Genomic DNA, 17241 nt, shown 5'->3' with positions numbered 1-17241 from the left:
GAGATCAACAGCAACCGCCCACCCGCCTGAAAAGAACCAAAGCAAACCCCAAGAGAACAAAAGCCCAGCATGCCGCTGGCAAGAGTGAGATTTGAACCCACAGCTCCAGAGGAGACTGCGGCCTAAACGCAGGACCTTGGACTGCTCGGCCATCCTGACCAAGTGGAGAAGGCTCCGTTCGGGTGGGAGTAGAAGAAAAAGCACCTACGTGCAGCTCAGGGAGGAACAGCACCCCAGGGCTCAGCCTCCACATCCCCCACTCCCAAGGGGATTGAAACTCAGGGCTTGTCACAGGTGGGATTTGAACCCACATCTCTGGGTAGACTGTGACCTGAACGCTGCGCTTTAAAGCTTGTAGCAAGTCCTTCCTCTAGCTGTCAGCAGAGAGGTGAACGTTCAGGCGCACTGTCAAGGTTCCTTCCCCACTCTGAACTCTAGGGTACAGATGTGGGGACCTGCATGTAAACCTCCTAAGTTTATTTTTACCAGCTTAGGTTAAATCTTTCCCAAGGTACAAACTATTTTACCCTTTGCCGTTGGACTTCCACTGCCACCACCAAACGTTCAACTGGGTTTACTGGGAAAATTTTGTTTGGGAACGTCTGTCCCCCCAAAATCTTCACCCAAACCTTGCACCCGCCTTCCTAGGGAAGACTTGATAAAAATCCTCACCAATTTGCATAGGTGACCACAGACCCAAACCCTTGGATCTTAAGAACAATGAAAAAAGCATTCAATTTCTTAGAAGAAGAATTTTAATATAAGAAAAGGTAAAAAGAATCACCTCTGTAAAATAAGAATAGTAAATGCCTTACAGGGTAATTAGATTCAAAACAAAGAATCCCTCTAAGCAAAACCTTAAGTTACAAGAAAGACACAAAGACAAGAATATTCATTCTATTCAGCACAGTCTAATTTCTAATTTTTGTTCATTTAAAGAAATCATAATCTAACGCATATCTGGCTAGATTACTTACTAAGTTCTAAGACTCCATTCCTGTTCTGTTCCCGGCAAAAGCATCACACAAACAGACAGACACTTAGTTTTTCCCTCCCTCCAGCTTTGAAAGTATCTTGTCTCCTCATTGGTCATTGTGGTCAGGTACCAGTGAGGTTATCCTAGCTTCTTAACCCTTTACAGGTGAAAGGACTTTTCCTCTGGCCAGGAGGGATTTTAAAGGTGTTTACCCTTCCCTTTATATTTATGAAAGCACTGAAAGTTGAGGCCCGCTCAGCGGCCCCTTACCTAGCACCAAGAAAAGGGACCTTGTCTCCCTCCCACCAAAAGGCGGCCAAAGAAAGCATCCTGCCACAGCAGGCAAAGAAGAGGCTATCAGGGGTGGGATTTGAACCCACGCCTCCGGGGCAGTTTGCGAACTTAACGCAGCACCTTGGAGCGCTCAGCCACCATGAGGCTTGTGGCATGTTCCTCTGCTACCTGTACACAGAGAGGCCACCCTCAGGAGCACTGGAAATGGAGGCCCGCTCCCGTGGCCCCTTACCTAGCACCAAGAAAAGAGCCCTCGGCTCCCTCCCACCAAGCGGCAGCCAGGGAACGCCTCCCACCACGGCAGGGAGAGAAGATGCTGTGAGGAGTAGGATTCAAACCCATGGAGGAAGAGAGGAGACTGCAGCCTAAACGCAGTGCCTTGGACTGCCCAGCCATCCTGACCAAGCGGAGAGAACGCCCTTTGGGTGGGAGTAGAAGAAAAAGCACCCATGTACGTCACAAGGAGAAACACCTCCCCATGTGTTGCCCTCCACATGCCCTACTCGCAAAGGTACGGAAACTTAGGGAGTGTCAAGGGTGGGATTCAAACCCACATCTCCGGGGGAGACTGCGACCTGAACGCAGCGCGTTAGACCGCTTGGCCACCCTGATGGCTTGTGGTAAGTCCTTCCGCTAGCGGTCGGCAGAGAGGCCAATGCTCAGTCACAGTGGAAGTCAAGGCCCGCTCAGCGGCCCCTTACCTAGCACCAAGAAAAGGGCGCTCATCTCCCTCCCACCAAGCGGCAGCCAGGGATCTCGCTCACACAGGGCAGGGAGATAAGAGACTGTGTGGGATGGGATTCGAACGCACGTCTCCGGGAGAGACTGTGAACTTGGCCACCCTGACGGGGGCGGCGTGCTGCCCGTGCTCTCTTGCCCGCCACTTGCAGCGGTGGTAGGGGCCCCGTGCCCACCACAGTCCCTCTCTGGCTTCAACAGGGCTTAGGCCAGCATGGTGGCACCTATTCCCTGAGGTCCCCAGGGAAGACGTGGGAACTCCTTCGCTGATGAGATCAACAGCAACCGCCCATGCGTCCGAAAAGAACCGAAGGAAGCCCCAAGAGAACAAAAGCCTGGTATGCTTCTGTCAGGAGTGGGATTCAAACCCACGCCTCTGCAGGAGACTGCAGCCTAAACGCAACGCCTTGGACCATTTGGCCATCCTGAGCAAGTGGAGATGGGCCCCTTTGGGTGGGAGTCAAAGAAAAAGCACCTGCGTGTGTCACAGGGAGAGACACTGCCACAGAGGTCTCCCTCCACACGCCCCACTCCTGAGGGGGCAGAAACTCAGGGCTTCTCAGGGGTGATTTGATCCCATGCCTCCAGAGGTGACTGAGACCTATATGCAATGCCTTAGACTATGCGGCCACCCTGACAACTGAGGAAGGTCCCTCGACTACCTGTCGGCAGAGAGGCCAATGCTCAGGCGCACTGGAATTCGAGGCCCGCTTCCACGGCCCCTTACCTATCACAAAGAAAAGGGTCCTCGGCTCCCTGTCACCAAAAGGCATCCAGGGAATGCCTCCCACCACGGCAGGCAGAGAAGACGCTGTCAGGGTTTGTATTCGAACCCGCGCCTCCGGGACAATCTGTGATCTTAACGCAGCGCCTTGGACCACTCGGCCACCCTGACCGGGAGCAGCGTGCTGCTGGCGCTCTCTTGCCCACCACTTGCAGTGGCGGCAGGGGCCCCATGGCCACCAGAGTCTCTCTCTGGCTTTGACAGGGCGCAGGCCAGCGTGGCGGAGCCTTTTCCCCGAGGGAGGATGTGGGAACTTCTTCTCTGACAAGATCAGCAGCAACCCCCAGCCCACCTGAATAGAACCGAAGCAAGCCCCAAGAGAAAAAAAGCCCGGCATGCCGCTGTCAGGAGTGGGATTTGAACCCACGTCTCTGGAGGAAACTGTGACCTTAACACAGCCCTTTGGACCGCTCTGGGCTTGTCAGGGGTGGGATGTGAACCCATGTCTCCGCAGGAGACTGCGGCTTAAACTCAATGCCTTGGACCATTTGGCCAACCTGAGCAAGTGGAGATGGGCCCCTTTGGGTGGGATTCGAAGAAAAAGCACCCGCATGTGGCACAGGGAGAAACACCACCACAGAGCTCTCCCACCACATGCCGCACTCCTGAGAGGCCAGAAACTCTGGGCTTCTCAGGGTTTGTATTCGAACCCACGCCTCCGGGACAAGCTGTGATCTTAACGCAGCGCCTTGGACCACTCGGCCACCCTGACCGGGAGCAGCGTGCTGCTGGCGCTCTCTTGCCCACCACTTGCAGCGGCGGCAGGGGCCCCATGGCCACCAGAGTCTCTCTCTGGCTTTGACAGGGCGCAGGCCAGCGTGGCGGAGCCTTTTCCCCGAGGGAGGATGTGGGAACTTCTTCTCTGACAAGATCAGCAGCAACCCCCAGCCCACCTGAATAGAACCGAAGCAAGCCCCAAGAAAAAAAAGCCCGGCATGCCGCTGTCAGGAGTGGGATTTGAACCCACGTCTCTGGAGGAAACTGTGACCTTAACACAGCCCTTTGGACCGCTCTGGGCTTGTCAGGGGTGGGATGTGAACCCATGTCTCCGCAGGAGACTGCGGCTTAAACGCAATGCCTTGGACCATTTGGCCAACCTGAGCAAGTGGAGATGGGCCCCTTTGGGTGGGATTCGAAGAAAAAGCACCCGCATGTGGCACAGGGAGAAACACCACCACAGAGCTCTCCCACCACGTGCCGCACTCCTGAGGGGCCGGAAACTCTGGGCTTCTCAGGGGTGGGTTTTAACCCACGCCTCCGGAGGAGACTGAGACCTGAACCTTGGACCGCTCGGCCACCCTGACTGGGAATGGCATGCTGCTGGCGCACTCTTGCCTGCCACTTGCAGCGGCTGCAGGGGTCCTGCGCCCACCAGAGTACCTCTCTGGCTTCGACAGGGCACAGGCCAGTGTGGTGAAGCCTTTTCCCCGAGGGAGGACGTGGGAACTTCTTCTCTGAGTAGATCAACAGCAACCACCCACCCGCCCGAAAAGAACTGAAGCAAGCCCCAAGAGAACAAAAGCCCGGCATGCTTCTGTCAGGAATGGGATTCTGATCCCCGTCTCCTGAGGAGACTGTGGCCTAAGTGCAGCTCCTTGGACTGCTCAGCCAGCCTCACCAAGCAGAGAGGGCCCCCTTTGGGTGGAAGTAGAAGAAAAAGAACCCACTTGCAGCACAGAAGAAAACACGGCCCAATGGCTTTCCCCTCTACGGGGCCCACATTCGAGGAGACAGAAACTCAGGGCTTGTCAGGAGTGGGATTCAAACCCATGTCTCCAGGGGAGACTGCGACCTGAACTCAGCTCCTTAGACTGCTCGGGCACCCTGAAGGCCTGCAGTAGGACTCTCCGCTACCTGTTGGCAGGGAGGCCAATGCTCAGGCGAACTGGAATTCGAGGACAGCTCCCACGGCACCTTACCTAGCACCAAGAAAAGGGCCCTCGGCTCCCTGCCACCAAGAGGCAGCCAGGGAACGCCTCCCGCCACGGCAGGCAGAGAAGAGGTGTCAGGGGTGGGATTCGAACCCACGCCTCCAGGGGAGACTGCGACCTAAACACAGCGCCTTGGACCGCTCGGCCACCCTGACCGGGGGCGGCGTGCTGCTGGTGCTCTCTTGCCCACCACTTTCAGCGGCAGCAGGGGCCCCACTGCCACCAGAGTCCCTCTCTGGCTTTGATAGGGCACAGGCCAGCATGGTGCAGCCTTTTCCCCGAGGCCCCGGGGGAGAACTTGAGAACTCCTTCTCTGACGAGATCAACAACAGCCACCCGCCTGCCCGAAAAGAACTTAAGGAAGACCTAAGAGAACAAAAGCCCGGCATGCTGCTATCAGGAGTGGGATGCAAACCCATGTCTCCGCAGGAGACTGTGGCTTAAACCAAGTGCCTTGGACCATTTGGCCATCCTGAGCAAATGGAGACCTGTCGAAGAAAAAGCAGCCGCATGTGGCACAAGGAGAAACACTACCATAGAGCTCTCCCTCCACGTGCCCCACTCCCAAGGGGGCTGAAACTCCGGGCTTCTCGGGGTGGGATTTAACCCACGCCTCCAGAGGAGACTGAGACCTGAATGCAATGCCTTAGATCGCGCGGCCACCCCGATGGCCTGCGGCAGGTCCCTCCTCAACCTGTCACCAGAGAGGCCAATGCTCAGGTGCACAGGAATTCGAGGCCCGCTCCCGCGGCCCCTTACCTAGCACCAAGAAAAGGTCTTGGGCACCCGCCTGCCCAAAAAGAAGCGAAGGAAGCCCCAAGAGAACAAAAGCCTGGCATGCTGCTGTCAGGGGTGGGATTTGAACCCACATCTCTAGAGGAGACTGATACCTGAAGGCAGTGCCTTGGACCACTCGGCCATCCTGACCAGGAGTGGTGTGCTGCCGGCACTTTCTTGCCCTCCACTTGCGGCAGTGGCAGGGATCCCACACCCACTAGAGTCCCTCTCTGGCTTCGACAGGGCGCAGGCCAGCATGGGGGAAACTGTCTTCAGGGGAAACTGTGGCCTAAACGCAGTGCCTTGGACAGCTCAGCCAGCCTGACCAAGCAGAGAAGGCCCCCTTTGGGTGGGAGTAGAAGAAAAAGCACCCGCGTGTGGCACAGGGAGAAACACCTGTGCTCTCCCTCCACTGAGTTCTGAGGGGACGGAAACTCAGGGCTTGTCAGGGGTGGGATTCGAACCCATGTTTCCAGCAGAAAATGCGATCTGAACGCAGCACCTTGGACCGCTTGGCCACTCTGATGGCTTGTGGCATGTTCCTCCGCTACCTGTCCGCACAGAGGCCACCCTCAGGCGCACTGGAAGTGGAGGCCCGCTCCCACGGCCCCTTATCTAGCACCAAGAGAAGGGCCCTCAGCTCCCTCCCACCAAGAGGCGGCCAGGGAACGCCTCCCACCAGGGCAGGGAGAGAAGAGGCTGTCAGGAGTTGGATTCGAACCCACATCTCTGGGGGAGACTGTGACCTTAGTTGCAGTGGTGGCAGGGGCCCCACGCCTACGAGAGTCCCTCTCTGGCTTCGACAGGGCACAGGCCAGCCTAGCGGCGCCTTTTCCCCGAGGCCTAGGGGGAGGATGTGGGAACTCCTTCTCTGACGAGATCAACAGCAGCTGCCTGCCCGCCCGAAAAGAACCGAAGGAAGCCCCAAGAGAACAAAAGCCCAGCATGCTGCTGTTAGGGGTGGGATTCGAACCGACACCTCGGGGGGACGCTGCGACCTTAATGCAGTACCTTGGACCGCTTGGCCATTCTGACTAGGAGTGGCATGCTGCCGGTGCTCTCTTGCCCTCCAATTGCAGCGGTGGCAGGGGTCCCGCGCCCACCAGACTCCCTCTCTGGCTTTGACAGGGCGGAGGCCAGCGTGGCGGCACTTTTTCCCTGAGGGAAGACATGGGAACTTCTTCTCTGATGAGATCAACTGGAACCACCCATCTGCACTCAAAGAACCAAAGCAAGCCCCAAGAGAACAAAAGCCCGGCACGCTGCTGTCAGGAGTGGGATTCGAACCCACGTCTCCGGAGGAGACTGCGACCTAAACGCAGCGCCTTGGACCGCTCGGCCATCCTGACCAAGCCAAGAGGGCCCTCTTTGGGTGGGAGTAGAAGAAAAAGCACCTGCATGGCACAGGGAGAAACACCGCCACAGAGCTCTCCCTCCACAGGCCCCACTCCTGAGGGGGCTGAAACTCAGGGCTTTTCAGGGGTGGTATTTGAACCTACGTCTCTGGAGGAGACTGAGACCTAAATGTAGTACTTTAGACTGCTCGGCCACCCTGGCGTCCTGCAGTAAGTCTTTCCGCTACCTGTTGGCAGAGAGGCCAACACTCAGGTGCACTGGAAGTCATGGCCTGCTCCCATGGCCCCTTACCTAGCACCAAGAAAAGGGCCCTTGGATCCCTCCCACCAAGAGGCAGCCAGGGAACGCCTCCCACCATGGCAGGCAGAGAAGAGGTTCTCAGGGGTGGGATTTGAACCCATACCACCTGGAGAGGCTGCCACCTGAACACAGCACCTTGGACCACTTGGCCACCCTGATGGCCTACAGTAGGTCTCTCCGCTAGCTATGGTGGAGCAGCTAATGCTCCAGCGCACTGGAAGTCGCGGCCCACTCCTGCGGCCCCTTTCCTAGCACCCAGTAAAGGGCCTTCGGCTCCCTCCCATCAAGAAGCGGTCAGGGAATACCTCCCGCCATGGTGGGCAGAGAAGAAGCTGTCAGGGGTGGGATTCGAACCCATGCCTCCGGGGGAGGCTGCAACCTTAACGCAGAGCCTTGGACCGTTCGGCCACCCTGACTGGGGGCGGCGTGCTGCCGGAGCTCTCTTGCCTGTCACTGGCGGCGGCGGCAGAGGTTCCGCACCCACCAGAATCCCTCTGGCTTCGACAGGGCGCAGGCCAGCGTGGCGGCACCTTTTCCCCGAGGCACCGGGGGAGGACGTGGGAACTCCTTCTCTGACGAGATCAACAGCAACCACCTGCCCGAGAAGAACTGAAGGAAGCTCCAAGAGAACAAAAGCCCGGCAGGCCGCTGGCAGGAGTGGGATTCGAACCCACCTCTTCGGAGGAGACTGTGGTCTAAACACAGCGCCTTGTACAGCTCAGCCAGTCTGACCAAGCAAAAAGGGCCCCCTTTGGGTGGGAGTAGAAGAAAAAGCACCCGCGTGCAGCACAGGGAGAAACACCGCCCCAGTGCTCTCCCTCCACGTGGCCCATTCCCGATAGGACAGAAACTCAGGGCTTGTCGGGGGTGGGATTGCGAACCGTCGTCTCTGGGGGAGCCTACAACCTGAACACAGCCCCTTAGACCACTTGGCCACCCCATGGTGCTTAAGACAGCTGAACGTAACCTGGAACAGGTGCTTTGAGGGGGTCGCAGAGGATTAGAAGAATGAAGGGCCTTTCCTCTAGGAGACTGGTAGCGTTTGGCTTGTTCAGTCTTGGATACACAAGTCTAAGAGGGGACATGTTTACTCTCTTTAAGGGGCAAGCATCAAGGAGGGTGAAGAAGTATTGAAAGAAAAATACAGTGATGTCCTAGGGGCTCGTGGCTGTAACCTGGTCACATACGGATTGCAGCTACCTATTAGATGACTGTTTCCGATCACCAGAGGAATGAGGTCCCAGAACAGCTTCCCAGTTGGAGTTTTAGGGGTAAACAACTGACTTAGTTTTACATGAGTTGTACACATGTATGAATGTGATTGTATGATGATGGTGCTTGTCCTGCCAGAGGGGGCAGGGCTCAGCAGCCATAAACACTCATGCCTCAGGCTTTCAGCTGCTCACCCGCAAGTTACAGGCAGGTATCTGCCTCACCCCGCACCATGTGTTCTTGGAGGTTTGTAGTTCTCTCTTTCCGCTGAGGCATCAGTGATGGCTATGGCTAGAGATGGGACATTGGACGGATGGGTTAATGTTCTACCATGGCACTGAGCACTCTTTCTCTCAGCTGCTTCTCTGGCTGATTCTTGCTCACGTGCTCAGTGTCTGAGTGCCCTCTGTGGGGTCATGCAGGAATTTTCCCCCAATGCCAAGTTAGACTGGTAGTGGCCTTGGGATTTTTTTTTTGTCTCCTTTTGCAAAGTGTGGGTCCTGGTCACTTGCCAGGATTATCTGGGTATATCTCTGTGACCCTAAGCACCTCTTTATTCACATCCAACACGGTACTGCAATGGTTTTCATGCAAAATATGCCTTGGGAGTTACTTAAAAACCAATGACACTGATCAATAATATCATTGCAAAAGAAATGTAACAATGCTGTATGTGACATTGTGGATACTTACTAATATTATGCTTTCAAGGCTGTGACTAAAAGGTGTTTAAGCCAGGCATGCCAAAGGGAGTTGATAAACAAGTTTTCTCCAGACAAAGAGGCTGATATCTCAAACCAGGGGTGCGGCCCATATTCAATGGGCTACTCATTTGTAGCTAGGGTTGCTGCAAGAAGAGATAAGTAGCATTGTAGCAACCATTATTGAGGGAGAAATCAGCATGCAACTGAATTCCCCAGACCTCCTGGCACCTTTACTGATCATGCACCAATTAACTTTATGTGGGGGCACCCTTCAGAAGAAGACATCTCAAAGTTTCATTGAACTATAAAGAGAGGGAGAGTAAATCCACACATGATCCTTCACTTCAAGGAGGCAAGAAACAAAGCAATTTGATTTCTGTGTTGGAACCTTCCCAGACTGGCCAATAAAAAGCTGGAAAGGAGACTGTGGGTGAGAGAAACCATCTTGAACAAAGACCGTATCATGCTAGATTAAGTTTTAGTCTTTTAGATGCATGTTTTCACTTTTATTTGCTTGTAACCATCTCTATCTTTTATCTGTTTTGCTTGGTTTGACAGAAGAATGCTAGCAGGAGCATCCCGCACACTGACATTGCTACCGCCCCGAAAAGGCTTCAGGTCCAGCTGGTATCACTTAGCCACTTTCTGTTGGGGCATTACAGAGAGCTGGGTGGTTGTAATTATTGGGCTAGACAAAATTGACTCAGTAACTGGATGGATCTATATTTGGGAGGAACAAGTAATCATGGGCAGTGCTCTAGGGGAGATGACAAGGTTGTGTTTTCTGCTTACCTGTGTCATGTTCTGTTTTGCTCCCCCTGCTGCTGGTGATGGCTTATCTTAAGTGATCACTTTCCTTACAGTGTGTATGATAAACCCATTGTTTCATGTTCTCTGTGTGTGTGTGTATATAAATCTCTCCTCTGTTTTTTCCACCAAATGCATCCGATGAAGTGAGCTGTAGCTCACGAAAGCTTATGCTCTAATAAATTTGTTAGTCTCTAAGGTGCCACAAGTACTCCTTTTCTTTTTGCGAATACAGATTAACACGGCTGCTACTCTGAAATATGTGCATATACTGAAAGGGAAGCAGCCTGAGTGTGTTGGTGACAGAGATATCATGAAAGCAGGCTAAGCAGCACTGCTCACGGGACAGCTGAAGAAGTGCCATGTGACACTTGATATCACTTAATCCGTGATCTCTTGTTAATAAACTTGTTTTTCTTTTGATTTAAATCATCAGTGTTGGATAAGCTTAGTAAAGTTTGTAGGTTAGAATGTCATGCTGTCTCTGAAGCGGCAATGTACCTAAGATCTTCACTGTGACGGTCCAGTGGGAGTGACAGGAGGCTTTGGGGGCAGATTCCGGGCAGGAAGCAGTGATGAGCTGTCAAAATCTGAAGAACCGGTTCCTTCAGTTGCTCCGGGTCTTCGGCGGCTCTTTGGCGGCAGGTCCTTCACTCGCTGAAGGACCCACCGCCGAAGTGCCGCCAAAGACCCGAAGCGAGTGAAGGGCCTGCTGCCGAAGACCTGAAGTGCCACCTGGTGAATAAAAATTAAAAAGGGATTCTCAGCCGGGGGAGGCTCCCCAGTCAGGAGCTCAGGTTGGCTGGACAGGACGGTCCTGCAGGCTGGATGTGGCTTGCAGGCTGAAGTTTGCCCACCCCTTTAACAACCGGTTCTAAATCGGCTTCAAAATTTAACAACCAGTTCGTGTGAACTGGTGTGAACCAGCTCCAGCTCACCACTGGCTGGAAGTGTTCTAAAGTCAGCCTGCATGGAGTATCCAAATTGGGCAAAGCCAGGATGAGGCTTTTGGGTGCTGTTAAGCTGTTGGGTTCAGAGTCCTGAACCAAAGTTGCACAGCCACAAGACACCCAGGGTTACAAGGCCAACACTGACTGAACCCCTTACTGGCCTGGGTGGAATTTAGGTTTGCCAGGTGGCCTGCAGTTGCTGCATCTTTAGTACAGAAGTGCAGCCCATAAAACCTACTGTTCCCAGTGAATATTTCAGCCAGGCTGTCCTGATGAAGATGGAGCATTATCTAATGGGGCTTGCATACTCCCCAGGCTACACATCCATTGTAAAAATTAAGCTGGCTGTGAGCTGGCCTATTTTATACAATTTAGGTATGGTTTTCCTTCAGCTGGTCAAACTTTGAACACCCCAGTGTTAAGAATCATAACTGGCTTTTCTTCCCATGATCTCCAAGTGCTTTATAAAGTTTCAGAGAGGAAAACTGAGGTGTGAAGGGGCTAAGAAACTTGATTTCAGGCATCTAATGAGTATGTTAGGAGTAGAACTAGGTCAGCCAGTCCCTAGGCCTGTGCTCTTAAAATTATTGCCTACGCTTTAGTAAGTGAAAGGGAAACTGGAATATGAAAAGCCACCCAGAAAAAGAAAGGGTATTTCAATATAATTGATCTGTTTGGCCATGAATACTGGCTGTGTTGGAACAGAGAGAGATAAGGCTAATGGGTTCATTGTAGAGCAATGTGGGTTGGTCTGTAGCCTGCTATGTTGTATGCGCTGCTCCATTATTTCATTTTTATGTATTTAGGAAAACTAGAAAACTGGCATGTAACCAATGACTCTTGGTATTTAATTTGCCTGATGTGTGTTGCTTTTGTAGGCATAACTAATATCGATGATCGTCATCGTCCAAATACATTGCCCAAGTAAGAGCTCCCTGATCTCTCTCCCCTCTATTCCCAAAATGTTTAGCACCCAGATTCACTTTTTTTTTGCTCCTTCTATTACCGAGGAAACCCATCTGGTTCATATTTCGTAAGTTTTCCACGTAAAAGAATGTGACACAAATTATAAAGCTCAAATACAGTTGTGTTACGGAGTACATACATGCCACAGATATTTGGAATGTGAATTAAAACAAAAACTAGGTTAACCTTTTCTTAAGATGCCAGGTGTTTAATAAAAAACATTTTATTTTAGACATTTCTGTTGAAAGAGTTCATCTCAATTTTACAGTAAACCACGAGGTATGTTGTGCCACCTATTGGCAAAAATGACAAATTACAATGGCTTAAGAATCGGGTTTGAAACAGAATTTATCAGTCTTTACATGAATTGACTTTCTTCCGGTAAAGTACTAGAGGAGGCTCCTACATAGGAACGGCCATACTGGGTTAGACCAACGGTTCATTTTGGCAGGCCCAGTATCCTGTCTTCCGACAGTGGCCAACGTGAGGTGCTTCAGAGGGAATGAACAGAAAAGGTAATCAAGTGATTCATCCCCTCACTCCCATTCCCAGCTTCTGGCAAACAGAGGCTAGGAACACCATCCCTGCCCCATCCTGGTTAATAGCTGTTGATGGACCTATCCTCCATGAATTTATCTAGTTCTTTCTTGAACCCTGATATAGTCTTTGTCCCTCTGACAAAAAGTTCCACAGGTTGGCTGTGCATTGTGTGAAGAAATACTTCCTTTTGTTTGTTTTAAACCTTCTACCTATTTATTTCATTTGGTGACCCCTAGTCCTTGTGTTATGAGAAGGAGTAAAACACACTTCCTTATTCATTTTCTGTACATCAGACATGTTTTTATAGACCTCTATCATATCTCTCTTCTCCCTACCCTCCTCAAGTCGTCTCTTTTCCAAGCTGAAAAATCTCAAATCTCAAAATATCAATCTCTCCTCATATGGAAGCTGTTTGATACCCCAAATAATTTTTGTTGCCCTTTTCTGTACCTTTTCCAATTCCAATATATCTTTTTTGAGATGGGGCAACCAGATCTGCAGGCAGTATTCAATATGTGGGAGTACCATGGATTTACAGAGAGGCAATAAAGTATTTTCTGTCTTTATTGGAATGCACTGAATTCATCCGATGAAGTGAGCTGTAGCTCACGAAAGCTTATGCTCAAATAAATTAGTTAATCTCTAAGGTTCCACAAGTGCTCCTTTTCTTTTTGAAAAATCTAGGTATACTATATCCAGTGAATCTCCCTTGTTCACATGCTTGTTGACCCCCCTCAAAGAATTCTAGTGAGGCATGATTTCCTTTTACAAAAACCATGTTGACTCTTCCCCAACAAATTGTGTGCATCCATGTGTCTGATAATTCTGCTCTTTATTATAGTTTCAACCAATTTGCCTGGTACTGAAGTTAGGCTTATTGGCCTGTAATTGACAGGATCGCCTCTGGAGCCTTTTTTTTTTTTTTTAAATAATGGTGTCACATTAGCTATCCTCCAGTCATCTGGCACAGAAGCTGATTTAAATATTAGGTTACATACCACGGTTATTAGTTCAGCAATTTCACATTTGAGTTCCTTCAGAACTCTTAGGTGAATACCATCTGGTCCTGGTGACTTATTACTGTTTAATTTATCAATTTACCAACCCTCCTGGGCGGGTTTCCAGGAACTCAGTGTTAAAATTCCACCACTAAATTGAAAAGTGTATTACAAGAATTTCTCTGCTTTTGACAGAGCTCACCTGCCTTTCTAATACTGCTTTATCAGCCATGCCAAACAGGTCTAGTCCTGTGTTAATGGGTGGGGAAGGAATGGGTTTTTCCAATTTTTTCAATGGTGGGTAGATGGGACACTGCCTGATAACCTGCAACCACAGGTCCTTACAGACCAGTGGATGCAACAGCTGTTAAAAGTTGTTGCTAGCACTCATAGGCAGGTTGCTGTGGCCCTAGGGGCCAATGTTTGAAAAATGGATCAGAGAATGGGTCTAATCTTGAATCCCCAGGAATGGTAGAGAGGGGATATGGTTATGTACCAACTGGTTAAAGAGAGAGCCCATGCTGTAAGGCCAGTCTAGGCAGGACCTGTGAGAAAGCAAGTCCCATTGTTTAACAGCTAGAAATCTGGTTGGGGAAGAAAACCACATTGAAATGTTTCAGAGTAGCAGCTGTGTTAGTCTGTATCCATAAAAAGAAAAGGAGTACTTGTGGCACCTTAGAGACTAACAAATTTATTAGAGCATAAGCTTTCGTGAGCTACTGCTCACTTCATCGGATGCATACAGTGGAAAATACAGTGGGGAGATTTTATATACACAGAGAACATGAAACAATGGGTGTTACCATACAGACTATAACAAGAGTGATTAGGAAAGATGAACTATTACCAGTGGGGGGTGAAGGGTGGAACCTTTTGTAGTGATAATCAAGGTGGGCCATTTCCAGCAGTTGACAAGAACAGTAGGAGGGGAAATAAACAAGGGGAAATAGTTTTACTTTGTGTAATGACCCATCCACTCCCAGTCTTTATTCAAGCCTAAATTAATTGTATCCAGTTTGAAAATTAATTCCAATGCAGCAGTCTCTCATTGGAGTCTGTTTTTGAAGTTTTTTTGTTGAAGAATTGCCACTTTTAGATCTGTAATCGAGGGACCAAAGAGATTGAAGTGTTCTCCGACTGGTTTTTGAATATTATAATTCTTGACATCTGATTTGTGTCCATTTATTCTTTTACGTAGAGACTGTCCAGTTTGACCAATGTACATGGCAGAGGGGCACTGCTGGCACATGATGGCATATATCACATTGGTAGATGTGCAGGTGAATGAGCCTCTGATAGTGTGGCTGATGTGATTAGGCCCTATGATGGTGTTCCCTGAATAGATATATGGACAGAGTTGGCAACGGGCTTTGTTGCAAGGATTGGTTCCTGGGTTAATGGTTCTGTTGTGTGGTGTGTGGTTGCTGGTGAGTATTTGCTTCAGGTTGGGGGGTGTCTGTAAGCAAGAACTGTCCTGTCTCCCAAGATCTGTGAGAGTGATGGGTCGTCCTTCAGGATAGGTTGTAGATCCTTGATGAGGCGTTGGAGAGGTTTTAGTTGGGGGCTGAAGGTGATGGCTAATGGCGTTCTGTTATTTTCTTTGTTGGGCCTGTCCTGTAGTAGATGACTTCTGGGTACTCTTCTGGCTCTGTCAATCTGTTTCTTCACTTCAGCAGGTGGGTATTGTAGTTGTAAGAATGCTTGATAGAGATCTTGTAGGTGTTTGTCTCTGTCCGAGGGGTTGGAGCAAATGTGGTTGAATTATAGAGCTTGGCTCCTCACAGCTGAAATGCTGGACAGGGGATAGCCCTGATCAACTCCAAACAAATTAAGATCATTGCACATGCTGAAGCCCAAGAGGGTGCTCAGAGCACAGTGGGATGTTCAAGAGCAAACTCCCGAGAAGGGGGTGAAACTCAGGTCCAGCAATAACTGAGTACAAGTTAATAAGTTTAGTTTAAATATTAATAAAAAGAAAATGAGTACTTGTGGCACCTTAGAGACTAACAAATTTATTAGAGCATAAGCTTTCGTGAGCTACAGCTCACTTCAAAATGACTTATCTTAAGTGATCACTCTCCTTACAGTGTGTATGATAAACCCATTGTTTCATGTTCTCTGTGTGTGTATATCAATCTCCCCTCTGTTTTTTCCACCAAATGCATCCGATGAAGTGAGCTGTAGCTCATGAAAGCTTATGCTCTAATAAATTTGTTAGTCTCTAAGATGCCACAAGTACTCCTTTTCTTTTTGCAAATACAGACTAACACGGCTGCTACTCTGAAACCTGCCATTATGCAAGGCACTGAATTTAGCCGTATAGAATGGAAATCTGTCAACTTCATGAAAAAACTCGTACAGATACAGACAGACATCATCTTCCTCTCCAAATGCAAACAGATGGATATCATACCGAAAGGACTGAAGGTAAAAAATCCATTACAATCTACATACCACACAGACTATGCTGACAGCTTGTGCCACACACTCTCATAGGAACTGCGGAACCACCTGATCAACATCCTCTACAGCAAACAGGGAAAGATTAAGAATGAGCTCTCAAAACTGGATACTCTCATAAAGAACCAACCTTCCACACAAACTTCCTCGTGGCTGGACTTTACAAAAACTAGACAAGCCATTTACAACACACACTTTGCTTCTCTACAAAAGAAAAAGGACACTAAGCTATCTAAACTACTACATGTCACAAGAGGCCACAACAGTGGTTCCCGTAACTCACCCAGCAATATTGTTAATCTAACCAACTATACTCTTAGCCGAGCAGAAGAAACTGTCCTATCTCAGGGCCTCTCCTTTTGCCTCTCCACCCCCACGAACATGATACAGTTCTGTGGTGACCTGGAATCCTATTTTCAACATCTCTGACTCAAGGAATATTTCCAACACACCTCTGACCAACATATTAACCCACAGAGACCTTCCTACCAACACTACAAAAGGAAGGATTCTGGGTGGACTCCTCCTGAAGGTCGAAACAGCAGCCTGGACTTCTACATAGACTGCTTCCGCCGACGTGCACGAGCTGAAATTGTGGAAAAGCAGCATCGCTTGCCCCATAACCTCAGCCATGCAGAACACAATGCCATCCACAGCCTCAGAAACAATTCTGACATCATAATCGAAAAGGCTGACAAAGGAGGTGCTCTCGTCATCATGAATAGATCGGAGTATGAACAAGAGGCTACTAGGCAGCTCTCCAACACCACTTTCTACAAGCCATTACCCTCTGATCCCACTGAGAGTTACCAAAAGAAACTACAGCATTTGCTCAAGAAACTCCCTGAAAAAGCACAAGAACAAATCCGCACAGACACACCCCTAGAACCCCGACCTGGGGTATTCTATCTGCTACCCAAGATCCATAAACCTGGAAATCCTGGACGCCCCATCATCTCAGGCATTGGCACACTGACAGCAGGATTCTCTGGCTATGTAGATTCCCTCCTCAGGCCCTACGTTACCAAAACTCCCAGCTATCTTCGAGACACCACTGACTTCCTGAGGAAACTACAGTCCATTGGTGATCTTCCTAAAAACACCATCCTAGCCACTATGGATGTAGAAGCCCTCTACACCAACATTCCACACAAAGATGGGCTACAAGCCGTCAGGAACAGTATCCCCGATAATGTCACGGCTAACCTGGTGGCTGAACTTCGTGACTTTGTCCTCTCCCATAACTATTTCACATTTGGGGACAATGTATACCTTCAAGTCAGCGGCACTGCGATGGGTACCTGCATGGCCCCACAGTATGCCAACATTTTTATGGCTGACTTAGAACAACGCTTCCTCAGCTCTCGTCTCCTAATGCCCCTACTCTACTTGCGCTACATTGATGACATCTTCATCATTTGGACCCATGGAAAAGAAGCCCTTGAGGA

At 50.1% G+C, this 17241-nt stretch overlaps 3 non-coding genes across 3 annotated transcripts; all 3 read right to left on the bottom strand.

Moving 5' to 3' along the window:
• Nucleotides 1–4795: 4795 nt before the first annotated feature.
• TRNAL-UAG lies at nt 4796–4878 on the bottom strand. Its single transcript has one exon. It is a non-coding gene; the product is annotated as a tRNA-Leu (tRNA).
• Nucleotides 4879–6766: 1888 nt separating this feature from the next.
• TRNAL-UAG lies at nt 6767–6849 on the bottom strand. Its single transcript has one exon. It is a non-coding gene; the product is annotated as a tRNA-Leu (tRNA).
• A 640-nt stretch (nt 6850–7489) lies between these two features.
• TRNAL-AAG lies at nt 7490–7572 on the bottom strand. Its single transcript has one exon. It is a non-coding gene; the product is annotated as a tRNA-Leu (tRNA).
• Nucleotides 7573–17241: the final 9669 nt, after the last annotated feature.

Source organism: Dermochelys coriacea, chromosome 3 (assembly GCF_009764565.3).
Source record: "Dermochelys coriacea isolate rDerCor1 chromosome 3, rDerCor1.pri.v4, whole genome shotgun sequence".
NCBI lineage: Eukaryota > Metazoa > Chordata > Testudines > Dermochelyidae > Dermochelys > Dermochelys coriacea.
Note: the sequence above shows the minus strand (reverse complement) of the source record. Positions and strands in the feature narration are given on the sequence as shown.